A 9901-nucleotide genomic window follows, 5' to 3' on the forward strand; every position below is an offset into this window, starting at 1 on the left:
ATTAATTTAATAATAAATCTAATGACCAAAATATTTAATTGGGATCCCAAATAAAATATTTACAAAGAAAATGAAAATAATAACAGTTAACCAAAACAAAATAAAAACATGACAACTGACCACAACTCAATAAAATCAAAATAATCCCAAGAAAATGAACGGCACGAAAGTGTTTTCTATTGTCTCTGTATGACTCTATCTCGGGTCCCTCGCCGGTCCATTCCTGTTGTTCTTGCCTAAAAAACATGAAAGAAGAAAGGATGAATATAACAATACTCGGTAAATGGCTCGTTACTAGACCCTCTAGGTTACCTGTTGGCTAGTTTATCTAGGCACCGGTGTACACCCATATCATATCAGTCTTAGTGATCCCGAAGAGTCACCTATCAGTCATAAATAAGATCCCAAAGGAACACGCATCAGTCATAGTGTGTAACCTGAAGGCTTACAAATTAGTCGTTAACATGAATCCCGAAAGAACATGCATCAATCATAATGTGTAACCCGAAGGTCCACAAATTATCGTAAACATGAATTCGAAGGAACATGGATCAGTAACAATGTGTAACCCAAAGATCTACAAATCAGTCATAAACATGAACCTGAAGAAATATGCATCAGTTATAATGTGTAACCCGAAGGTCCACAAATCAGTCGTACACATGAACCCGAAGGAACATGCATCAGTCATAAATGTGCACATATATAGTCAAAAGTGTACGCCTGCCCAAATAAGGAAAGCTAACAAGAACTCTATAACTTAGCATGCACCAATTTTCATATAACTCATGTGTTATATTTTACAGTCATTTATCTTAGAAGTAAAATTTTCTATATATCCTCGTCAACAATACATTCATCATGGTCAAATCAGTCCAATCCAGCCAGTCAATGCCATTAAATCATGCAGTTCAATCAGCCATACATTATCAGTCCAACTGTCTAGAATAATCAATCAAATCAGTCTTAACAATCTCAAAAAACAGTCCAGTAGTCTTAAGTAAGCAGTCCAAGTAGTCTTAAGTAAACAATCCAAGTGATAGGGACGAGTGGTTCGATGACGAACCAGTAGAAAGTCACTTACCTCAAATTACAAGTCCAAATATTGTTCTCCAAGCAAACAATTGGTAACCAACTACAGATAGAACCTACAACATAAAACCCAAATTTTTAACCAATCCAAAAGAGCCTACATTTCATTCATTAATTCTCGAAAACAACTCTAGATAACTTACTCAAAGCAAAGCTTGATCAACAACCACTCCCAAAATTTCAGTCTCTAAAATCTCCACTAAAACAAATTTCAAATTCCAATGGACAACATCTAATTTCCTTAAAAAAAAAAAAAAAAAAAAAAAGACTCCAATTCCAACCTTAAAAATAAAACCAAAAGATTTTAAGCCAAGAACTTGATGGGCATTCAAGAATTCCAAGAAAATCCATAACTTATAAGTAAAACTCGAAAACACAACCCAAATAACCATCAAAAGGGTCCAACACCTTGAATGCTTAGCAAAAATCAACGAAATCGCTCTTCAAAGTTGCTAGACAACGTCTTAAAAACCTCGCAAAACTTCAATCCAAAACTGAAAGGCAGTGGGTAACAACCAATTGGACCAAAAATTAATGGCATTAAGGAACCATTAAAGGTCCTTGAGCGGAAGCATGGGATCAGACAAAATACCAAAAGTTTACAGAACATAAATTTTACAGCAATAACATACAGATTATACATTTAAAAGATAATCGCAGAATGCTTTAAAACAAAGATTACATAAAAGAGAAAAGGGTTTGAGAAACCTTACTCTTGAAGAACTCTTCTTCACAAGATTCCTTCTCCGAATCTTGTCACAAACAATCTCGAACCTTTTCACCATCAGTGAGGATACCACCACAAAGGTTACCTCTATATTCTCTAGGTGAGAATCCAGTAGTTTTGTGGGCTCTGACTATTTTGGAAGTGAGGGATTTTGAGAGATATGGAAGGAAGTGATCGGGTTCCAATTATCTCAGAACTTTTCTATGGATCTCTATCTTTTCGTGAACAACAGACCAAGAAGAAGAAGAACTCCTTTCTTCTTCCCGACTACCACATTTTAAAGAGAAAAAAGGACTCCCTCCCAAAATTATTTTTAAAATAAAATAAAATAATCGATTTTCATAAATAAATTTAATAGATATTTATATGATAACTACCTGATCATCTAATATATATTAAACTATATGTTATATCAAATATAACTCATAACTTATAGTTTATATTCTCTCGCCAATGACATTTAATATAAATCCCATTTATATTAAATTTAGTTATATGAATGAAATTCATATAATTAATATTTGAATCATATTCAAATATTTATTTTCTCTTAAATAAACTTTAATGTATCATATACATTATAGTAATTATATCATATATAATTATATTAAATTAATTATATCACATATAATTAATTTTCTCAATTAATTTGAACAATTCAAATTTATCCAAAAATTGATTCTCATTAATTTCCCTTGAGTTACAGAGGGGATCTCAGGGACCTGGTTTAATTAAATTATTCACAATTCATTAACTGTCGGGCACTCCACTAAAGACCGACAATTTCACTCTTCGTAATACAGATATATTTTTGTGTCCATTGTGAAGGAACTCTTATCCAAGTTAACCCATGAGCGGAAGAATATCTTTTCAAGCCCATTGTGACAGAATTAAAAACATTCATAAACATACAGAAGAGTTATGCATCTTCTAACAAATTATAGCATGCTTTCATAATTAAATACAAAAGGAGTAAGAGACTTACCTTTGAAGAATGTTTCTTTTGAAGATCTCTCACTCTCGTGAAGAACTGGAATAGCAACCTCTTGCTGTTGCTATAATCGTCTAGCCAATCTCTCGCTGTCACTTAGATCATGAACAATCTTCTCTACAAACAAGCAACCCTTTAGACACCACCACTCGACAACCTTGGTATTCCCGGAGTGAGAATCGAGGAGGTGTGGGCTCTGTTGGATTTGGTAGAGGGATGGGGGAAGGCAACAATCGAACTATATGATCAAGCAAGTGGGAGAATGCACAGTCTATCACATAGACTAAGATGATTGATCGTTTAGTAAATCTTGCTAGGTACACAATCGTTTAGAAAAATACACTTGATCGTTTACACGTTCGTTTAATAAACCTCGCTTGGCACACGATTGCTTAGTAAATCATGCTGGATTGTCTACACGATCGCTTAGTAAAAGGCGCTTTACACGATTGTTTAGGTTCTCGCTTAGAAGGTTATCATGTAGTCTCTAGTCAATTAAACGATTAGCAAAAGCACTTAATGAAGCGATGTCTTATAAAATGAAAACAATTTTTATTTTATCCTTCAGTTATTAAAACTGAACATAACCTCCCACTTAACCCTCCCATTTTCATGGTTAATAGAGAAAATAACCAACCACAATTATCTCATAATTGTTTAATTATAAATAAATATAATAACTAACTTATCATATTATATTTATAACCTATAGTTTTATATCACATCATATGTAATATTTAAACCATATTTCTTTTCTCATTTATTTAACATAAATCATATTTATATCAAAATCCTCCAATTAATGTATCTCATACATCATATCAATTATATCACATATAATTGCACCAATTTCATCATACCATATATAATCAAACTCCTATTTGTTAATTTGAACACTTTAAACTAACCCAAAAATTAATACACAACTTGAATCTATTGAGCTACCAAGGGGACCTTATGGATCTGTAGCTTGAAGTTCCCAACGGTATATGAATAGGTGACTAAACTCTTTAATCATGAGATCCACCATCCGTTAACTGCCGGGCACTCCACTACAGACCAGCAGCTGCAGTCTTCCCACTACAGATATATTTCTGTGTCCATTGGATATAACCAAGTACGATAACCCTTTACAGATCGCTCATAAGTACAACTGGGCCAATTTATCGTTTTTCCCCTGTAGTTACATCTAATTTCTTAAGTACCATTGATTCCTCTAATGACAATACGTCATAGTTCTACTATGAGTGATCACCTTTCGGGCCATGAGAAAGTGTATGACACCACATTGTTCAAGCCCTAAATAACCCTTAAGGGAGCAATCTATCTACTTACCTCTACTTTCGGGAAGGAGTGAATTCCATCTTGTGTAGCTGAGTTCCCATCTCCCCAATCAGACAAATTCCCAAAGTTGTAGGTTTGAGTCGGCAATCTGGCCACTCGCACCTATACAAATCAAAGGATTGCCCTCATAGGCAGGAGTTCCCAACTCACTCAGGATTAAGATCATGTTACCTATAGTCATCCTAGTGAAATGAAAGTCTCTATCATGAACGAAGTTATATAACGAGACAACACTTCGTGGTTCGGTCTTATACAAACTCCTTTGTATAGGACACCCCCGCTTGCATGTCTTCACATGCATGATCAGTATCAGACCATCTGTAGTAGTTTACAACACTTATAACATCTACAAAGCGGGCCATATTCGTAGTGTCATAAGGATAAAGTTTCCCTCCTTTATCCATATACTACAGACCATTTATGTTATCACTTAAGGCATGATCCACTTGTATGTCTCCACATACATGCTTAAGTTACAACGACAACCAGGGATCTTAGTTTATTGGTTTGTGGTAAATACAGATAAAATATCTCATATTTCATAGACAACAGTGAAGAATGTATCTCATATTATTATACCAAAAACATTTGTTAATACTAGTGTTTACAAACTACAGAACCCTACGAGATTTATGGCATCAACCCCAAAAATCTCCCACTTGTTCTAAAGCAAGTGGATGTACAAGATAAAAACAAGTACAAAACAATAAACTAGGGCATTAAGGCCCAGTACAAAATCTCCCACTTGCCCTAGTCTAGCCACAGCCGGTCCCCTAGACCCATGCTCTGAAGGTTACCCTAAAAACTGTAGCCGTGAGAGCCTTCGTAAACGGGTTAGAAACATTGTGCTCCGAAGCGATCTTCGTGACTATCACTCCCTTTGATGCACTATCTCGCGAATGAAATGATACTTCCGCTCTATATGTTTGCCGCGCTTGTGACTCCTAGGCTCCCTGGAGTTTTTCACAGCACTACTATTATCACAATAAAGGGTGATGGGCCTAAACATGTTTGGAATAACTTCCAGATCAGTCAGGAACTTGAGCCAAACGACCTCCTTAGCAGCTTCACAGGCCATTACATACTCGGTCTTCATTGTAGAGTCGACGATGCACCCCTACTTAGTGCTTCGCCATACTACAACTCCTCCATTAAGAGTGAACACTGAGCCTAAAGTGGATTTTTGAGAATCCTTATCAGTCTGAAAGTCAGAGTCCGTGTATCCAATAAGGATCAAATCCTTAGATCCATACACGAGCATGTAGTCCCTCGTTCTCTGAAGATACTTGAGGATGTTCTTGATGGCGGTCCAGTGACCCTATCCTGGATTAAACTGATATCTACTGACTATTCCCACAACGTAGTAGATGTCAGGTCTAGTACACAACATCACATACATCAAACTAGTAACGACAGATGCATAGGAGACCCATCTCATTTCCTCAACTTCTTGAGGTGTCTCAAGACACTGTTCCTTAGACAATGTAACTCCATGTCGAAAAGGCAGTAGGCCCCTTTTGGAGTTCTACATCGAGTAGTTGATTAACATCTTGTTAATGTACGATACTTGAGAATGTGCAAGCACTTTGTTCTTTCAATCCCGAAAGATCTGAATACCAAGAACAAACTGAGCTCTCCAAAATCTTTCATTTGAAATTGGGTTGCTAGCCAATTCTTAATTAAAGTCAGTAAACCTACATCATTCCCAATGAGTAGGATATCGTCTACATACAAACACTAGGAAAACTACTGAACCGTTGATGATTTTCTTGTAGACACAAGGCTCATCAACATTTTGGTTAAAGACGTAAGATTTTATCGCAATATCAAATCTAATGTTCTAAGATCGAGATGCCTGTTTCAGCCCATAAATGAATCAGTTCAGTTTGCAAACTTTTTGCTCTTGACCTTATGCTACGAATCCCTCGGGCTACGTCATATAAATGGTCTTCTCAAAATTACCATTCAGAAAGGCAATCTTGACATCCATTTTCCATATCTCATAGTCATAAAATGAGGCAATAGATAGAAGGATGCAGATAGACTTCAACATGGCAATAGGCGAGAAAGTCTCCTCATAGTCAACTCCCTCCACTTGGGTATAACCCTTTGCCATAAGTCTAGCCTTGAAGGTTTGCACCTTCCCATCAGTACCACGTTTCCTCTTATAGATCCATTTACAACCTATAGGTTTTACCCCATCAGGTTGATCTACAAGATCCCATAATGAGTTCAAGTACATAGACTTTATCTCGAGATCTATGGCTTTGACCCATTCATCCGGGTCAACATCCTCCATTGCCTTCTGATAAGACAACGGATCCTCAACCTCACCATCGGCTACCATAGCCAGGATTTCAGTGAAACCTATTTAGCGAACAGGTGGGTTCGCAACACTCCCACTAGTCAAGGTTCCTTCAATTCTTGAGGTGGTTCTGATCTACCAGATGAACTTCCATCAACAACTCTTGTTGATGGAACAGGTCCTTCAACAACTCTTGTTGAAGCTTCAGTAGTTTCATTGGAAAGTTCACACAACATGATTTTACTACGTGCACTGTGCTCCCTCATATAATCCTCCTCCAGGAAGGTAGCGTTTGTCGACACAAATACCTTGTTTTTCTTAGGATCATAAAAGTAACCCCTTCGTGTACCTTTTGGGTAGCCGAAAAATAGACACAACCTCGAATATGGTTCTAGTTTCTTTGGATTAGCCTCAAGCACATGTGTTGGGCAACCCCACATGTGGAAGTGACGCAAACTAGCTTTACGCACATTCCACAACTCCAAAGGTGTTCTGGCAACACTCTTGGAAGGAACACAGTTGAGGATATAAGCTGTAGTTGTCTCTTATACACATCTAGATGTGTATAAGAGACAGCTCTGGCAACACTCTTGGAAGGAACACAGTTGAGGATATAAGCTGTAGTCTCCACTGCAAAACTCCAAAACGAGTCCAATAAGGATACGTAACTCATCATTGACCGAACCATGTCCAACAAGGTTTTGTTTCTCCTCTCTGATACATCATTTTGCTAAGGTATATCAGGCGCTGAGAGTTAGGAAACGATTCCATGTTCTATCATATAGTTCTAGAACTCAGAATCCAAAAACTCTCTATCTCGATCTGATCGAAGTGTTTTAATCCGTCTATCCAATGTATTTTCAACTGCAGGCTTGAATTCTTTGAACTTTTCAAAGGATTTTGACTTCCGTTGCATCAAATAAACATAGCAAAAGGATTCTGATGAAATACTCGTAGCCTTCCCTAGCTTGCACATTCATCGGACCACAGAGGTCTGAATGTACTAACTCTTGAGGCTCTTTGGCTGGATAACATTTTCCAGTAAAAGGTCTTTTAGTCATCTTTGAAGGAATTCGGATTAATATTTCCATGAGCAGCGGAACAAGATTATTTCAAATCACAATCATAAATGAACATTACATTTATAGTCAACTTCAAACAAACGGTTATATAACTAAAATGCAGAAATTATAGTATGAAAACTCAAAAGCACAAAGAGAAAACTGTACAAACATTTGCAGTTACGTCTCCACGCTCTGATGCGCATGACCACTTGAACATTAGCAACCTCGAACGTTTAATTTACACGACCGCAACACCGCAACGAACACAACACGAACACTTCGCGCTTGTCCTCAATGATCGCCTCAGTCACGAACTCCTCAGCAACACGAACGGCCTCTAGAAAACCTCGACAGTGTCGAGTTGAGTCTGACACCACCAACAAAGCTACCTTGGTATTCTTGGTGTGAGAATCCAGACGGTGGGCTCTATTCGGGCTTGGTATGAGGCAGATGAAGGAGGAAACTGTCACACCCCACCCCGAGCCTACACTTCTGAGCTTGAGAAGAGGCATGATATTAACTGATGCTACTTTGGTTAACCTACTAGTTTCTTTTAATAACCTTACTTATAATAGCAGCGGAAAATATTACATGCTTTTATTAGAAACTAGTTTACAAACTCAAGTTACATTTACATGAAAGACCTTATCTCAAAAACCTATCTCATTTAATACTAATTCTAGACTTGTGGTAGACCTTAACCAACACCGCAACCTGGACTCGTCAACTACCTGCAAGAGAAACACAGAGCAAACCATGAGCTTTACAAAGCTCAGTGAGTGGTAAAACAAATACAAGTCTTTCACAAGCATTATCACGAGGTTCTCATGCGAACCTCGACCATACCATGAAGCTTTCACAAACCCACCTACACACACGGTAGATGGTTAACATATCATAACTAAAATATCAACCTATGTGCACATAGTTCTCCTTTTCATGGGCTTAGAAGCTAGGCCCATCGGCCCTCTGACCATCCCATTTCAAGGTTTCTCTGTCCCACAGGCTTAGGCACTAGACTCCTCGGTCCCCTGACCATCCTATGGATTCATTCTGGGCTCAGGTTCTAGGTCCTTAGACCCCCTGACTATCCCAACATCATACATATCTCATAGCATAACCTACAGCATATTAATTCATAATATGCTTAAAAGAACAAAGGAAGAAACCACTCATAGTCATTTGTTGAGAACTTTCTTCGCAGTTCACCCGGTTTCCCTTGTTCCACCGTTGGACCCTATTTCAGGTTTAACTTTAAGCTTAGATTACTAGCTTTTCGGGCCTTATCTCAAGACATTCCCTTCTTCAAAAATGTGTGAAAATTTCTTAACTATAATACCTTAAAGTTTCGCCTTGAAATTCCTTGGCGAAAGTTCTGAGTCTCAAGTTTATTCCTCCTGGCCCGACTGTCTCCTCACTGATGAGCACCCCTCAGTTTTCCTTGAATTTGAAAGCCTTAGAATTAGAATTGTGTTAAGGCAGCCTTCACACTGAAACTACACTTAATTTAGAAACTTTTGGTCTAAAAATCACCTGATTTGCATGAGTAGTTTGGAAAAAGCTTCTTGTTTGAAGTTAGCCTATGCGTCTATCCATACTACCTTGCTTCCTTTGCGCCTTTACTTGCACCTCCGACCGAGCACTGCTTTCCCTTCTTCGAGTATCTCTTATTTTTCCCTTTCTTTGTGGTTTTTAAGTACTTAACTGATGTATGGGTTGAAGTGAGGCATTTTCCCCCTTTTATAGACGTTCAACCCTTCTTCTTTGCCCAACACCTCCTCCTTTGATCACATCTAAGTGTTTTCCTTAGCATCTGCCAACTTCCAGCCTCCTCCACCTCCTACTTGAGGTGCCTTCACCTCACACTATCAACGCAACCTTTTCATCAATGCAATCTTAAGTCTCTTCCTCCTTCATAGCCAACACTTTGAGGCTTAACTTTGCATGTCTGCTCGTGCACCCACCTCATTTCCTAAAGGCCTAAGGCTCCTTCCTAGTAAGCCACATGTCGGGATGACGTCCTTTATATGCGTTCATCTTTCATATGCATCCATCCAACTCAATATACGTTCAACTAGGATGATGACCAACACCCCTTTCAACGCATATTATAGCCTTGTACTACACGCCCACATGCCCTCGGATATCCAACGCATAGCATATCACCAACGCATAGCAACCCTTGGGTCAGCTTGATTCTTAACTCAACACCTCCGGGCATAGCTCAGCATCACCTAGGTTCTTGCTGACGCATCTCTTATAACCAACACAACCAACCTCATGAACCTTGTTCCTGTAAGCCTTAGTAACGCAAGGACAATTCACCATGCATCTACCTTAGCTCGTTCCATCGCATAGCTTATACCTTAGCAAGGCCA

The sequence above is a fragment of the Benincasa hispida genome, chromosome 7 (assembly GCF_009727055.1).
Source record: "Benincasa hispida cultivar B227 chromosome 7, ASM972705v1, whole genome shotgun sequence".
Classification (NCBI taxonomy): Eukaryota; Viridiplantae; Streptophyta; class Magnoliopsida; order Cucurbitales; family Cucurbitaceae; genus Benincasa; species Benincasa hispida.